Source organism: Canis aureus, chromosome 1 (genome assembly GCF_053574225.1).
Source record: "Canis aureus isolate CA01 chromosome 1, VMU_Caureus_v.1.0, whole genome shotgun sequence".
NCBI classification, from domain to species: domain Eukaryota; kingdom Metazoa; phylum Chordata; class Mammalia; order Carnivora; family Canidae; genus Canis; species Canis aureus.
This window is the reverse complement of record NC_135611.1, coordinates 110,625,798-110,643,229: the sequence shown is the minus strand read 5'-3', so window position 1 is coordinate 110,643,229 and position 17,432 is coordinate 110,625,798. Positions and strand designations below refer to the sequence as shown.

Genomic DNA, 17,432 nt, shown 5'->3' with positions numbered 1-17,432 from the left:
CCAGCAGGTAATAGAAATTGGAAAATCCCATGGCTTCCCCAGATGGGGATTCCTCTTCTCCCACAACCACAGGGCCCGAGGCCAGCAGCCAGGGCTGACATGGTGGCCACTGGATGTCACCAGGGACCCAGACTCTCTCTCTTTCAGCTTCTTCTCCCTCATTATGATTATGGGGATTTTAGCCACAGGCCCAAAACATGCCTGCTGCCCCTCTGGGTGCCATATCCTCCTTCCGGGCAGTGGGCAGGGCAGGGGTGGTCAGAAAGCACATGCATCTGATCTGTCCCTTTTTATGAGGAAACTACTGGATTTCATGAAAACGCCATGGAGTAGATTGGCCTCCATACCCTGGGGCCACCCTTCACTGCAGGCGAGTCCAACATTCTTGGCTGGCTACATGTTTCCACCTAATCAAACTGGGGTTCTCGTGATGGAGAGAGAGGTGGGGGAGATTGGTGACTTGGGAAGAAGCAGAGTGTCTGCCAAGGTGAGTGCCGCTGGTGGGACCTCACCTCTCTACAGCCACCCGAAGACCCTTTGCTGTTCTCCTGCCCTGGCAAACAGCTCTCAGACTGGTGGGCCAGGCTCAGTCGTTTTGCTCCCTCTCTGGACCTGAAATCTTGAGCAAGGCTTCAAGGATGTCCCTCCCCCTCGAGCTACACTCACTGCAAGAAGCCACAGAGATAACAAACTGTGCTGTCCACAGGCTCTGCGGCCTGGCATTTGTATTGGGTCGTGACAGGAAGCCGAGTGGTGGTTGCCTGGGGGAGGGGAGAGGAGAGAGGCTTGAGCAAACCTGGGGAGTGATGACATGCGGTCACTCTCTCCAGTGTGGAGGTGGCTTCACAGATACACACATTTGTCAAAAGTCAAGTTACACACTTTATATATGTGCGTTATATTGTGTGTCACTTACATCTCACTAAAGCTTCTTTCAGGAAAAAGAAAAAAAGGTAAAGCAGGATAAGCAGCTTAGAAACAGACAGAAGAACTGAGAGTCCTGACTCTAAAATGCTCACAAGGCCGTATGTGATCTTTCCCCTTGCTGATTTTCCGGCCATTTCCAACGGAACCTCATTCAGTACTCAGCCCCCTTTGTGCTCTCTCTCATCTCTGGGCCTTTGCATATGCCATTCCCTCTGCCTGCAACACTCACTCCTTTCCCACCAGAGTCACCCTGAATTTTCGGGTCCTGGCTCACATGCTTCCTCCTGTGGGAGGCCCTTGCTGACCACCCAGGCTGGGTCTGTCACCCTCTGTACCGGCTCTGCCATCCAACCTCCAACCACTCTGGGTCATCACCATCTGGGGAGCAGTCTGTCTCCCCCATGGACTGGGAGTCCCAAGAATGGAGGACCAAGAATGTCTTGGTCACTCCTGTGATCACCCCCAGCACTGCCTAGTAAGGGGCCAGGCTCAGAGCAGGTACTCAGGGAATATTTATTAAAAACATCAATCAATCAATCAATCAATCAGTCAACCAATGAATAAATAACCTCCTGATTAATTACAAAAGGGCAAAAGGCACTTTACTTTCACAGTGGATAGACCCAGTGGTTACCACTTAAGCCAAGTGATCAAACTCAGCATCATCTATAATGGGACCAACTGATATTGTGACCCAATGGAGTCCTCAGGGGACAGTCACAGCATCACCCACAGGGTTTTCCTGCTGAAAATGTTCACTTTGAATCTTTTTTTTAGGATTTTATTTATTTATTTTTTTATGAGACACAGAGAGAGAGAGAGAGAGAGAGAGAGAGAGGCAGAGAACAGGTAGAGGGAGAAGCAGGCTCCATGCAGGAAGCCCGATGAGGGACTCGATCCTGGGACTCCAGGATCAGGCCCTGAGCTGAAGACGGAGCTCAACTGCTGAGCCACCCAGGCATCCCCAAATTTTTTTTAAGATTTTATTTATTTATTTATTTATGAGAGACACACACAGAGAGGCAGAGGGAGTAGCAGACTCCCTGTGGGAGGCCCGGTACAGGACTCAATCCCAAGACCCCGGGATCACAACCTGAGCTAAAGGCAGACACTCAACCACTGAGCCAACCAGGTGCCCATGCTCACTTTGAATCTATTCATGAGTCCAGAGTGTGGGGCATCTTCTGCAGCACAACTGAGCTAGAAGTTTCCAAAACTCCAAAGTTATACAAATCCAAAAAAAGGCAAAGCTGCCCTAGATTTCAAAAGATTAAAGAGATGACTATAAAATGTAATGTGTGGGCCATGACTAAATCCTGGGTTGGATGGGAAAAAAATCTATAAAGACATTTTGACATTGTTGGAGAGATCTGAAAAAAAAAGTTTCTTAGATGACATTCTGAAATTATTAAGAATTTTCTTATGATGTGTATAGTGTATGATGGCCTTTTTGGACTGTGTGGGAGAAGGTCCTTATTCTTAGAAGACATACACTTAAGTTTTTAAGGTAAAGTGTCATGACATCTGCAGATTACTTTCAAATGATTCAGTGGAAAAAAAAAATCTGTGTATGTATGGAGACAGAGACAGATAGAGGTGTGAAGTGTTTTGGACTACATGTAGTTTGTGCACACCCCCAGGACTAGAAATACCATGAAGATGGTATTTGGAGGTGGGGCCTTTGGGAGTTAATTTGGTTTGTATAAGTTCATGGGGCAAGAACCCCCCCAGGATGGGATTAGTGTCCTTTACAAAAATTTTTTTATTTATTTGAGAGGGAGAGAGAGAGAGAGAGAGAGAGAGAGAGAGAGAAAAAACACAGGAGGGAGGGGCAGAGGGAGAAAGAGAGACAGATGCAGACACCCCTGAGCAGGCAGCCAGATGAACACAGGGCTTGATCCCAGGACCCTGAGATCATGTCCTGAGCAGAAATCAAGAGTCAGATGCTCAACTGACTGAGCCACCCAGGCGCCCCCTAGGGATTGGTGTCCTTATAAGGAGAGAAAGAGGGCAGCCCCGGTGGCGCAGCGGTTTAGCGCCACCTTCAGCCTGGGGTGGGGTCCTGGAGGCCCTGGATCAAGGCCCACATCGGGCTCCCTGCGTGGAGCCTGCATCTCTCTGTCTCTCTCTCTCTGTGTCTCATGCATAAATAAATAAAATCCTTAAAAAAAAAAAAAAAAAAGAAGGGAGAGAAAGAGACACCAGGGCTTTCTCTCTCTCTCTCTCTGCCATATGAGTACAGGGCATGAAGGCAGCGTCTGCAAGCCAGGAAACAGGACCTCACTGGGAAGCGAATCTTCCAACACCTTGATTTTGGACTTCCCAGCCTCCAGAACGGTGAGAAAATAAATGTCTGTTGTCTAAGCCCCTCATCCGGTGACATTTTGCTAGAGCAGCAGACATAATCATAGACATAAACATGCAGATCCAAGATCTCTGAAGGGCACAGACAGGGCACAATTTGAACAAGTGGCGAATCTAGTAAGGGCACCTGGGTGTTCATTGTACAGTTTTTTCTATTTTTCTGTAAGTTTGACAGTTTTCCAGATTAAGATGTTGGGGAGAACTAAAAAAAAAAAAAAAAAAAAAAAAAATTTAGTTTGTAAAGAAAATGTACCAAAATTTAAGTAAGTGCTGATGATTTCTAGCAGGTAGGTTTTATGGTGCTCTTGGTTTTTAAATTTTCTCCTATGAATACTGAGGACTTGCTTAGTTAAATGAAAGAGGAAAATTCAAAATGTACATGTGATCAGATCCAGCCATTGTCATTTCCAGGAATTATTCTTAAGAAAGTAACAATGGGACACACAAAAATTAGCCCAGGGTCCCTGAGGCCTAGCATGGCTCTCTGAGGGGGTCCTTCCCTGCTAATTGCTGGGGTAGTGCCCTCCAGGGCAAGGAGAGGCTGTGCCACTGTATGGTGTGTGACATGTCCCTCTTCTAAGTTTAAAGCTCAAGACCCAGGGCAGCCTGGCTGGCTCAGTCGGTGGAGCATGTAACTCTTGATCTTGGGGTTCTGAGTTCAAGCCCCACATTGGGTATGGGAGATTACTTAAAACATTAAAAACATTTTTTTTAAGATTTTAGTTATTTATTCATGAGAGACACACACAGAGAGGCAGAGACATAGGAAGAGGGAGGAGAAGCTGGCTCCATGCAGAGAGCCTGACACAGGACTCCAGGATCATACCCTGAGCCAAAAGCAGACGCTCAACTGCTAAACAACCCAGGCGTCCCAAAACTTTTTTTTTAATTAAAAAAATCAAAATAAAGCTCAAGACTCATGGGAAAGTCAGAGAGGCAGGGGGCTCTCAGGTGCCTTACACACACACTGTATCTTGCAAGATTAAGCAGCAGATGCCCACAGAAGTAACCTGTTCTCTAAATACCTTGTAAAGACTTCCTTCCTCTCTCCTCTCACTTTCGTCCAAAAGAACATCTTGTGCCTCCCCCTCAAACAGTCTAGGGCTAGCAGCAATTCATTCTCCAATATTCCTGTAATTACTTTCTGAAGAGAGGAATGAGGGTCCCTATTTGTAGCAAAAAAAGGGGAAGAGAAACTAACTTGGTTGTTTAAGAGGTACTGGGTTTCTGTTTGGCATGATGAAAAAATTCTAGACAAAGAGGGTGGTGATGGTTACACAACTCTGTAGGTGTACTTAATGCCACTGAATTAAATACTTAAAATGGCTAAAATGATTGCGTGTATGTTATGTACATTTTGTCCACTTAAGAAGAAAAGATAATTTGGTCGTGAGAAACGAGTCCAGGTACTGCTTTGGTTCACCCCCAGCTGGCCGACAGGTATGGTGTACTGCCATGCAATTCTGGCAATAATCCCCCAGCATCAGTGCAGACTCCACAGGGTGAAGGCTCCGTCCCAAAGACTTTTCCCACCCCAGGCAGCAACCATGAGCAGGGGTTCCCAAGCCACCTGCACTTCTGACCAACCAGCTACAAATTCGAGGGCTCCTGCCAACTCCCTCAGGTCCAAAAGTTTGCTATAACAACTCACAGAATGCCCTGAAAACATTATGCCTACAGTTGTGGTTTTATAATAAAAGATACACAGGAGGTAAGGCGTAGGAGGGATCCTGGAGCTTCCACGGGAGAACGCTTTCCACCCGCCCTTCAAATAGGGCTGCCAACCAGGAATTGGCTCAGGCCCACCAGGTGGGCAAGAGGGATGGAATTCCTGGCTCTGTGATTGAGCCAGAAAGTCAGGCAGGTTTAGTCATAATCTTTTTTTTTTTAATTTTTATTTATTTATGATAGTCCCACATAGAGAGAGAGAGAGAGAGGCAGAGACACAGGCAGAAGGAGAAGCAGGCTCCATGCACCGGGAGCCTGACGTGGGACTTGATCCCGGGTCTCCAGGATCGCCTCCAAAGGCAGGCGCTAAACCGTTGCGTCACCCAGGGATCCCTCTTTTTTTTTTTTTTTTTTAAGATTTTATTTATTTATTCACGAGAGACACCGAGAAAGAGGCAGAGACACAGGCAGAGGGAGAAGCAGACTCCCTGTGGGGAGCCTGATGCGGGACACAATCCCAGGACCGTGGAATTATGACCTGAGCTGAAGGCAGGTGCTCAACCACTGAGGTGTCCCAATTTTTGCTCTTAATAAAATAAAAAGTTCCTTTTCTCTAATGGCTAGTACTAGGTTTCCCTTTCTGTTAGAAGGTTCCAGAGCTAAGCAACACTCTCCTAGCCACTGGTCACAGGTGTCTATTGAGCACTTGAAATGTCACTAGCCAAAAAGTGGCTTCTTTGTAGGTGAAAACACAGAAATAGATCTGAAGACTTGGTATGAAAAAAAAAAGGTAGGGTTTCTCAGTACTAATGTTTATACTGGTTACATGTTGAAATGATAATATTTTGGACATATCAGGCAAAGCAAAATATATCCTTAAAATTGATTTTACTGGGGCAGCCCAGGTGGTTCAGCAGTTTAGTGCCGCCTTCAGCCCAGGGCCTTACCCTGGAGACCCGGGATCAAGTCCCACGTGGGGCTCCCTGCATGGAGCCTGCTTCTCCCTCTGCCTGTGTCTCTGCCTCTCTCTGTCTCTCTCTCTGTCTCTTGTGAATAAATAAAATCTTTAAAAAAATAAATTAATTAAATTAAATTAATTTTACTGGTTTCTTTTTGTGTTTTGAATGTGGCTGCTAAAATATTTTATGTTTTTATTTATTTATTCATGAGAGTCACAGAGAGAGAGGCAGAGACACAGGTAGAAGGAGAAGCAGGCTCCCTGCGGGGAGCCTGATGCAGGACTCCATCCCAGGACCCCAGGATCACGACCTGAGCCAAAGGCAGACCCTCAACCACTGAGCCACCCCCCAGGTTTAGTCATAATCTTATGTGAGGTCTTCCCAATCAGCCCCACTCAAAGTCACTTTAGGAGCATAACAAAAATACAGTTATCACTTAGGAATTTAACAAAGGCTTCCAAAGCTATATGGAACTGGTAAAACCAGTCAACAGATATGTTCTTCATTACCCTCCAATTACAAAGGGAGGTGATTAGTAACCTTCTCCCCACACACAAGCTGTGGCTGCCATGATAGGCACCAACAAGGGACAGCCAGGTGCAGGCCAGTGCCCAGGAGCAGCACTGGCTGGGAGTCCAGACTCCTCATCTTCTTAGGTAAGGGCCTCCCACCACCTGTTCCCTCTCTCCAGAGGCTCCTCCACCTTCATATCTCTCTCCCTTGCAGTTCTCTTCCACCTGCTGCTTCCATTTCTGCACGGAAGCCTCCATCCCTCCAAAGGCGAGTATGCATGGTGTGGGGGGCCGGGAGGTCTGACCCCCCTGAGGTGGCCGAGCAGCAGTGAGAGGCAGAGGACAGAAGGGCTTTCTGGGGATGTCTGAGAGGCAAATATGAAATAGCAGCCAGTTCAATTGAGACACCGAGTGATAAACTGAACCTCAATCTCTGGAGGAGCTGGGATCCCTGGCCAGGGGTTCAAGGGCTCCAGCCCCTTAAGAATCACAGGCTGTGATTCCTCTGAAGGGAGACTGCAGAGCTGGCTTTGCGGGGTGGGGGTGGGGGTGGGACCCTTCCCCCCATGACCTGAGGTAAGTCAGGGAAACAGCAGGAGACAGGGTCAGATCTTTAGGGCTCTCACAAACTGGGATTATGCAAACCTCAAACCCAAACCATAAAAGCAGAGGGGCCGGTACTAGGACAGAGCTGCCATTGGGGACCCCATCCTCGGCCCACAGGGGCCTGGACAGGGAAGGCAGGCGGTGCTGGGTGGGGCCCAGAAGGGAAGGGCTAGAGGGTTGCCTGCAGTCAGGGAGCATCTCTGCTCTGCTCAAGTGCCAGCCTCAGGGTTGCAGTTCTGACCTACCTCCTGCCACTCCCCGCTTCGGGTTCTTGGGGAGCCCCTATGAGGACACCCCTCAAGCTGAGTGTGGGTGCTGGAGCTAGGGAGTACTTCTTGGGTGGGAGCAGAAATGGGACATCTGGGTCGCCTGGGTGGCTCAGCGGTTAAGTGTCTGACATAAGTGCCTATGTCTCTGCCTCTCTGTGTGTCTCTGATGAATAAAAAAAAAAAAAAAAAAAAAAAGAAATGGGACATCTGCTGGGCTCAGAGGGAGAAAGGGTGTGATCGGCCATGTCAAGAGCCAAAGTCGGGACATCTGGGTGGCTCAGTGGTTGAGCATCTGCCCTTGGCTTGGGTAAGTGGATAAAATCTTAAAAAAAAAAAAAAGAAAAAAAAGTGCTAAAGTCAAGAAGCCCATCTCATTATGGGCCCAGCTGGTGAAGCTTTTTTCTTTCTTCTTTCTTTCTTCCTTCCTTCCTTCCTTCCTTCCTTCCTTCCTTCCTTCCTTCCTTCCTTCCTTTCTTTCTTTTTTCTCTTTCTTTCTTTCTTTCTTTCTTTCTTCTTTCTTTCTTTCTTTCTTTCTTTCTTTCTTTCTTTCTTTCTTTCTTTCTTTCTTCTTTCTTCCTTCCTTCCTTCCTTCCTTCCTTCCTTCCTTCCTTCCTTCCTTTCTTTCTTCTTTCTTTCTTCCTTCCTTCCTTCCTTCCTTCCTTCCTTCCTTCCTTTCTTTCTTTCTTTCTTTCTTTCTTTCTTTCTTTCTTTCTTTCTTTCTTTCTTTCTTTCTTTCTTTCTTTCGATTTTATTTATTCATAGAGACAGAGAGGCAGAGACACAGGCAGAGGGAGAAGCAGGCTCCATGCAGGGAGCCCCACGTGGGACTCGATCCCCAGGTCTCCAGGGTCACACCCTAGGCTGCAGGTGGCGCTAAACCGCTGCGCCACAGGGACTGTCCTGGTGAACCTTTCTTTCTTTCTTTCTTTCTTTCTTTCTTTCTTTCTTTCTTTCTTTCTTTCTTTCTTCTTTCTTTCTTTCTTTCTTTTTTTTTTGTGAACCTTTTCTATGAGAATTTCTGTATTGCAACCCCACTTGGTGCCTTAAAAAAAAAAAAAAAGGCGAGGCACCTGGGTGGTTCAGTGGGTTAAGCATCTGCCTTTGGCTCAGGTCATGATCTCAGGGTCCTGGGATCCAGCCCCCCCAGTGGGCTCCCTGCTCAGTGGGGAGCCTGCTTCTCCCTCTCCTCCCTGCTGTGCTCTCTCTGGCTGGCTGGCTGACTCTCAAATAAATAAATAAGGGGCAGTCCAGGTGGCTCAGCGGTTTAGTGCCTCCTTCAGCCCAGGTTGTGTGATCCTGGGGTCCTGGGGATCGAGTCCCACATCCGGCTCCCGGCATGGAGCCTGCTCCTCCCTCTGCCCATGTCTCTGCCTCTCGCTCTGTCTCTCATGCATAAATAAATAAATAAATAAATAAATAAATAAATAAATAAATAAAATAAAATCTTAAAGAAATAAAAGGGCGAGGGAAATAAGGAGTGGAAGAAGGGTGGAGGCTGAGCCGTGTCTGATCCCCAGGAGAGGTGCTAATGGTAAGAAAGGAAAGAAGGCTGCTCTGTGGCAATGTGGCCCTGGGCCCCAGAGACTCCAAGTGGAGTTGCTGTAGAGACTTCTATCCCTTCCAACGCCCCACCCAGAGATGCTGCTACACCTGGGACAAGTTCATCGTCATCCCCATGGATCCCCAGAAGTCTGAGGCTGAAGACTGCAGGACCTACATCCAGAAAATCCTAGGTAGGTCCTGGCCCTTTTGGTGGCTTCCTTCCCCTTCTGATCCTTCTGCTCTCCTGGGGACACAGAGACCCATTCCTCTTTCCTTTCCTTCCAGGAGCTCTGCACTCCACGGAGAGACATATGCTACCAGTGTCAACACTTAGCTGTGACCCAGCTTCCCGCTGGGTGACCCTGGACAAGTGTCCCGCCCTCTCTGGGCCCAGTTTACCTGTCACCAGGTGAAGGGTACGCAGAAGAACTTCTTATCCAGCCAGAGGTGGGCTGGGGTGTTCGTGGTCTCTCCCCACAGCCCCCAAAGTGACATGTCTGGAGAGGAGTGTCCTTTCTGTCTGCAAGTCAGTGGGGCACCTCCTCTGGTTCTCTGAGTCCATCCTCACTGCCCCCCAGGTCCCAGATCCCCATGTCTGTGATAGGAAGTCCCCTGGGTGTCCCACAAGAATGTCTGACTCCACATGTGTGCAGGAATGGGTGTGTGGGCCAAGAAAAGAGGCTCATCTGGTTGTTGGAAGTCAAGGCCACGTGGAAACTACCCAATGGCCACCAGCCACCAGCAGTGCCACCTGCTGCCCCCTTCAAGGGTTCTCTCATGGGGGTATTCAAGGCCAAGAGAAACTCTGTCTCTAAACCTGGACACCAGGGTGTCTGGGTTTCTCTTCCTACGTGTTACAGAATAGAATGAAAATCCGCGTAAAGGGACACCTGTGGCTCAGTGGTTGAACATCTACCTTTGGCTCAGGTTCTGATCCCAGGATCCAGGACTGAGTCCTGCATCGCGCTGCCTGCATGGAGCCTGCTTCTCCCTCTGCCTATGTCTCTGCCACTCTGTGTGTGTGTGTGTCTCTCATGAATAAATAAATAAATCTTAAAAAAAAAAAAAAGAGGGGCTCGCTGGGTGGCTCAGTGGTTTAGTGCCTGCCTTTGGCCCAGAGCGTGATCCTGGAGTCCCGGGATCGAGTCCTGCGTCAGGTTCCCGGCATCGAGCTTGCTTCTCCCTCCTCCTGTGTCTCTGCCTCTCTCTCTATGTCTATCATGAATAAATACATAAAATCTTAAAAAAAAAGAAAAAGAAAATAAAATCCATACGAAGATTTGTGCACAGTCTTGTGTGAAGATATCCCAGTGGAGGGGCATCTGGGTGGCTCAGTTGGTTAATCATATGCCTTTGGCTTGGGTCATGACCCCAGGTCCTGGGATGGAGCCCTGCACCCTTGCTCCACGGGGAGCCTGCTTCTCCCTCTCCCTCTGCCTGCTGCTCCTGCTTATGCTCTCTCTCTCTCCCTCTCTTTCTATGTGAAATAAATAAATAAAATCTTTTAAACAAACAAACAAACAAACAAACATCCCATGAAAATATCTATATCCATAGTCAAGAAATGATTTTTTTGGTCCCAGACAACACAGCAGAAAGTCACAAGAAGTCTCTGGAAGATCCGGGCCCCCTCAGACCACCAGCAAAGTGGAGTAGGCTTGTTCTTTCTTTGAGAGGTCAGAGCTATTCAGGGGGAGTCATCAGAGACTGTGGGAATGTATTAGTCTCCTCTGGCTGCTGTAACATATTACCATGAACTTGAGGACTTAATCCAGATTTTTTTTCCTCTCACAGTTGTGGAGGACAGTCCAAAATCAGCATCACTGGGCCAAGATCAAGGTGTCAGGTGGGCTGCAGTCCCTCCAAAAGCTCAAGAGAAGAGTCGGTTCTCTGTGGCTTCCAACTTCTGGTGGCTGCTGGCATTCCTGGGCTTCTGGCTGCCCCACCCCATCTCCAACTCCACCTTCACATGGCCTCTCCTCTGTGTGTGATCTCCCTCTGACCATCTCTTGTGAGCACACTGTGATGGCAGTTAGGACTCGGTTGGACAATCCAGAAAAATCTCTGCATCTCAAGATCTTTAACTTCCTCACATCTGTAAAACTTTTATCACATGAGGTCACATTTACATGTCCCACGGATTAGGACCTGTGCTCTTTGGAGGGAGGGGAGCGCACCATTCAGCCCACTCCAATTTTACTATATGTGCTGCTGAAGCGAGCACCAGCCCACTCCAGATTCAGGGTAGAAGGGCCTGGAGGCTACAGGCTGGCTGCGATTTGGCCAGGTATCCTGTGATTCTCAAGGATTCACTGACTCAGCAAATGCAGGAGCATTAGCGAGAGACAGAGGGAGGCGTAAAGGGTCCACACTAGAGAGGTCCTGGTGGGGAGAAACTGAGGCACCTGCCAACAGCCAACACCAATTTGCTGGCCTCGTGAGTAAGCCTCCTTGCAACTGGACTGTGCACCTGTCAAGTCTTTGGATGACTGCAGCCCCAGTCTGAACCTCACGAGAGATCCAGGGCCAGAACCACCCAGAAGTGCCCAGCTAAGCCTAACTTTCTGAGCCTCAGCAATATTGGTTTTTGCTTTAAACTGTTAATGTTTGGGGCACCTGGGTGGCTCAGTTGGTTAAGCATCTGCCTTTGACTCATGTCATGATGCTGGGGTCCTGGGATTGAGCCCCGCATCAGGTTCCTTGCTCCTTGGGGAGTCTGCTTCTCCCTCTCCCTCTGCTCTCCTCCCTGCTTGTGTGCTTACGCTCTTTCTCTCTCTGTCAAATAAATCAATCAAATCTTAAAAAAAAAAAACTGTTAAAGTTTGAGTCATCTGGGCAGTAACTAAGACATGGGGTGAGAGGAGAGGGCACAGGGCTGCAACAGGGCCCTCTGAGGGACTTTCTCTTTACCCCACACCTTTTGTTTCTCAGTGATGCTGCATTTCTCTGTTTTTACATAACTGGAACTTGGTTTAGGAGAGCTGCGGAGAGCAGAGTGAGTGTTCATCTTCTACCACTTTCCCTGCTCGGTCGTGACTAGCCAGGCACTATGTTTCCATGTGACCATAGTGTGTCCCAAGTGAGATGCAGACACACGGTTGGCACAACATCTGGTGGCATGGCCCTAGGAGATGCTCACGCTCGTGCAGGACGTGGCAACTCTGGGCATGCTAAGGCCTGGAAGACAAACTCTAACCTGTGCTTAGATGTTCCCGTCCCCCCAACTCCAAACTGGCAGATCCGCCACATGCAGCACCTCCCTTAGAACACCGTTTAAGATAATACATGACATTCACTGCAGATGGAAAGACTGATGTTGGCTCTCAGTCCCACCAACAATATTCCTGGCACCTTAGGATGCTAAGTGAAGCTCTGCTGTAGAGGTAATGGAGGGATTAAATGGGTCTGTGATAAAGAGCACTGACCACCCAGCTTGATACTAAACACTCAATAGATTGACATCATTATTATTAATTTATTCCACAGAACCTAGATGTTCTACAGGAAACACGACACCTAAAACAAAAAACAAAAACTCTCCTCCAAATCAATCTTGCAACATAAAGAGCAAAATATTTTTCCTATTTATTTGAGAGAGAGAAAGAGAGAGAGAGCAAGCATGAGAAGGGGCAGAAGCAGAGGGTGAAGCAGGACTCCCTGCTGAGCGGGAGCCCAATGTGGGGCTCCATCCCAGGACTCTGAGATGACGACCTGAAGCCGAAGGCAGACGTTTTTTTTTCAAGGAAGTCGAGCTGTTTCAGAAATGCATTTCAACAATTGGTGAGTAGATATACAAATTGTGGTATGCCCATTCAGTGGGACATTACTCAAGGATAAAAATAAATGAGCTACCAAGCACAAAAAGACATCTAATAACCTTGAATGCATATTGCTAAGTGAAAGAAGGCAGTCTGAAAAGGCTGCGTGTCATAGGATTCCAAGTATTTAGCGTTGCCAGAGGCTCAGGGAGTGGGGAGGGAGGGAGGAACAGGTGTAGCCCAGGGGTTTTTTAGGGCAGTGAAACCATTTTTTTTTTAGATTTTATTTATTTATTCATGACAGACACACAGAGAGAGGCAGAGGGAGAAGCAGGCTCCCTCCGGGGAGCCTGATGTGGGACTTGATCCCAGGACCCCAAGGATCACACCCTGAGCCAAAGGCAGATGCTCAACCACTGAGCCACCCAGATGCCCCCAGGGAAACTGTTCTATGTGATACTGTACTGGTGGATATATGGCATTATACATTTGTCCAACCCCATAGAATGTATAACACCGAGTTGAAAACCCAGTGAAAACTAAGGACTTTGGGGCACCTGGGTGGCTCAGTGGTTGAGCAACTGTCTTTGGCTCAGGACATGATCCTGGGGTCCTAAGATCAAGTCCCGCATCAGGCTCCCTGCAAGGAGCCTGCTTCTCCCTCTGCCTCTGTCTCTGCCTCTCTCTGTGTCTCTCATGAATAAATAAATAAAATCTTTAAAAAAAAAAAAAAGAAAAAGAAAACTATGGACTTTAGTAATGTTAATATCGACTCATCAATTGTAACAAATACAGCTCATGAACACCAGATGTTAATCGCAGGGGCAGCTTTGTGTGTATGGGAGGTTGGGGAGAGATATATGGGAATTCTCTGTACTTTCTGCTCAGTTTTTCTGCAAACTTAACACTACTCAAAAAATATAAAATCTATTAACTTTTTAAGAATGTATATCAAATAGAAGCAAAGGCACAAAAAAAATAACTCAGGTAAATCTGAAAATAAGAACGAGACTGCCGGGTAGCTCAGAAGAGATCAAAATATATTTTCAAACTCGTCATTCAAAACAAGATGGTGTTGGGACATGACACATAAATGGACGGTGGGACAGGAATGAGAAAGAGGCACCAGTGTCAAGGGGACATAGCAGGTACTGCTGTCCAGTCTCAGGGGAGGTGGGAAAGGATGGGGCATCCCTCACACTTCAAGATGTGGGCCAACCATTCATTTGGAAACTGAGGAATGTAGATCCCAACCTTACATGCCTCAAAAATTAAAACATAACAAAAAGCTACTTAAAAAAAAAAAGATTTTATTTATGAGGGAGAGAGAGCGAGAGAACAAGCAGGGGGAGGAGCAGAGGGAGAGGGAGAAGCAGACTCCTCACTGAGCAGGGAGCCCGACTCAGGGCTTGATTCCAGGACCCTGGGATCATGACCTGAGCTGAAGGCAGGTGCTTAACTGGCTGAGCCCCCCAGGGCACCCCAAAAACCTATTCTTGACAAATGACTCAAAAGAAAACTTGAATGAAAGTATGAGAAAATAGAGCTGTAGATAGATATCCTTGAAGTAAAAGAGTCCTTCTCAAATAAGGCCAGAAAGAAATGCAAATGCTTGAAAGGAAAAAGACTAACAGGTTTGGTTATTTTATTACTTTTTTTCAGTTTATTTAAGTCAAGCCTACACCCAACACGAGGCTCAAACAACCCCATGATTGAGAATTACAAGATTGAGAATTACACGCTCTTTCCGACTCAGCCATACGAGCACCCCAGATTTGGTTATTTTATTTTATTTTTATTTTTTTTAATTTTTATTTATTTATGATAGTCACACAGAGAGAGAGAGAGAGAGAGGCAGAGACATAGGCAGAGGGAGAAGCAGGCTCCATGCACCAGGAGCCCGATTTGGGATTCGATCCCGGGTCTCCAGGATCGCGCCCTGGGCCAAAGGCAGGCGCCAAACCGCTGCGCCACCCAGGGATCCCTGATTTGGTTATTTTAAAACGAAAAACTTCAGTTGAACAACACATACCAGAAACAGATATTATAGGCACAATGAAAACAGACATTTCCCAAAAGCAGCACAAATGTCCGATAAACGCCTACCAAGACACTCAACCTACAGGTAAGCAGGAAAATGTAAGTTAAAAGAATAATTACATTTCATGTGCATTTCTATGGTTTGAAAAATTTTCAAGCTGGAACATTCCAAGTGTTGACAGTTCCTCTGCTACTACTCCACAGAATTTTTAAGAGTGTTTTAGTATTAACTATAAATATTTTTTAATGCATTCGGTTCCTTCAGCTCTTGGTATCTCCCTAAGGAAAGACACTGGCCAGAGAAGCACATGCAGACCTCAGTGTCCCAAAAGGAGAGCAGTGGACAGCTCCTAAGGGATCTCAAGTATGGCCAGACCATTCCTAAAAGGGCTGCCAGAGTTTCCCCAAACTGGAGACAGGATTCCTTTTGAGGAGGGGACTTTGGTTTCTCTGAAATGGCTGAACTTTTTGAAGAGAGTGTGCAATTTAGAACAAAATTCAGATCAAGGCACGGGGATGGGCCCTTTGAGCAAGGTGGGCACACTGGACGTGGCGGAGTCATCGGTGACAGCCCCCCCCTGCCCCCGCCAGGTGCACAACCACCCTTACCTGGCGGGAGCACTTCCGGGGAGCCTGGCCTGGGCACTGCCATTCCAGGGCCAAGAGACACTCTAAGACCAAGGATTCCAGGTCCCAGGCCACCCTTCCCTTTCCTCCTTCCTCTAGGAGGTCCCAAATGGACATCAAGAGCGTTCCCTGATGGAGGAGTCGAGAGAAAGAATGTTAGAGACGCAGCCTGAGCGTGAGCTCAGTGATGTCAGAGGTTTGTTAAAGACGAGCACCGTGTTTCCAGCCCTTGCCAATACACTTCAGGACAAATAACAAAAACCTGTCAGAGGGCGCCCAAATCTGAGGCGATCTGGGGACAGGGAAGGGCAGGGGGTCTCAGTATCTCCTCGTGCCTGGTCTGCGGCAGCCTCACCATCTCAGAACCTGCCAGGGTTTCCCTTCTAGACGCACACAGCCAAGACTCCCAAGACTTGGAAGCTGTCAGCGACTCCCCAACATCCCCTCGCTTAGCAAATCCTCTCTGCTCCACATCTGAAATATTAGCATGCCCAGAATCCCGCTTCTCCCTACCTCTGCTGTCTCCCCCCGGTCCAGCCACCGTGACCCCCACACATAGACAATCACAGTCATCTCTTCCCTGGGCTGGCAGCTTCCATCATTGCCCCCCACAGCCGGTCAGGGGGGATCCTAAGTCAACTCACGTCCCTCCTCTGCTCAGAGCCTCCCGTGGCTCATGCCTCACCTAGAACACAAGCCAAGGGCCCAAGGCAGCCCCCTTTATGTAGATCCGCATAATTCATCCATATATACGGGCCTTTCTTTATGAGATAGAATAAAAAGAAAGGAACAGAGTGCATGGCACGTGGTAAGGGCAATTAGCAGGTAGCAAAACTTCTGTTCTGACCACATATGTAATATATGATGTATGACGTCAGCATATGTGTTAGAGAATACATAGAACGAGTTGTGTATGTTTATCACACATATTAGGCACATAGGACACATCTGTATCTGTAGCTTTTCTTCATGAAAAGGAACACAGTAAGAAGTATCAGATTGCACTGTACATACTAAAGGTATTTAGTGAAATTTTCATTCCAATGACAAGCACACACAGCATATGCTATACAATGTTGTTACATATTACATAAAAATATTTTCATATTCTGTTATATACTGTCCCATAATGCATGGATTATGCCATATTTATAATACATTCATAAGTGTGAACAGTGAATTATATAAATAGGTATATGGCATAAACTCTGCTTCTCACTATGGCTTGCCACCATGGGCTGAGATGGAGACTTTTTTTTAAAGACTTTATTTATTTGAGAGAGAGAGAGAGAGGAGGAGCAGAGGGAGAGGGACAAGCAGTCTCCACGCTGAACGAGGAGACCAACGCGGGGCTCAGATCTCATGACCCTGAGATCATGACCTGAGCCAAAATCAAGAGTTAGACGTTCAACCAACTGAGCCACCCAGGCGCCCCATAGACACTTGTGATGTGTGTGTGATAGGGTTATGGCCGAGTCTTTGGTGGAATGATGCCTACAGGTGGGGAGGGAAAGAAGCAGAGCTGGGTCTGGAGTCATTGAAGCGAGATGTTGTCACCGGTCTCATTCTCGGTCCTACACGGTGCCCAGAGCTGGCAGGAGCCTCCAGAACTAGGACAACTGAGACAAGGGTGCCAGTCTTCATTCTGCTGATTCCCCTTCCTTAGTCTATTTTATGGATCAGTAAACTTTTTTTCTTTTTATAAGGTTTGTTTATTTAAGTACTCTCTACATCTAACATGGGGCTCGAACTCATGACCCCTAGGTCAAGGGCCCCAAGGTCAAGAGTCGAATGCTCTTCTGACTGAGCCAGCCAGGGGCTCCGGGTCAGTAACCTCTTGATGTAAAGGGCCAGATAGTAAATGGTTTCATTTCTGAAGGCCATATGATATCTATTGCAAAAACTCAACTCTGACATTGGGGTTCATCTCAAAAGAGCCATCCTGATCTAAATGAGCCATTAATCCTGAACACCGCCACAGGACCAGCCCTTCACCTCTTTACTGCCCATCTCCCGCGCTACATGTCAGCTCCATGATGGTGAGAGCCCTCGTCTTGTTCCTGGCTCATTCCCAGCTACTACAATGGGGCCTGGCATGCAGCATGTGCTCAGTAAACATTTGTCTAACGAGTGGGTGGAAAGATGCCTACTGGATTCTCC

The 17,432-nt window shown here is 47.5% G+C and overlaps 1 protein-coding gene across 1 annotated transcript in view; it reads right to left on the bottom strand.

The window, feature by feature from the left end:
* The window catches only part of OPA3 (outer mitochondrial membrane lipid metabolism regulator OPA3), a 73,061-nt gene that overhangs the window by 7,255 nt on the left and 48,374 nt on the right, over positions 1-17,432 (bottom strand). The window lies entirely within an intron of this gene.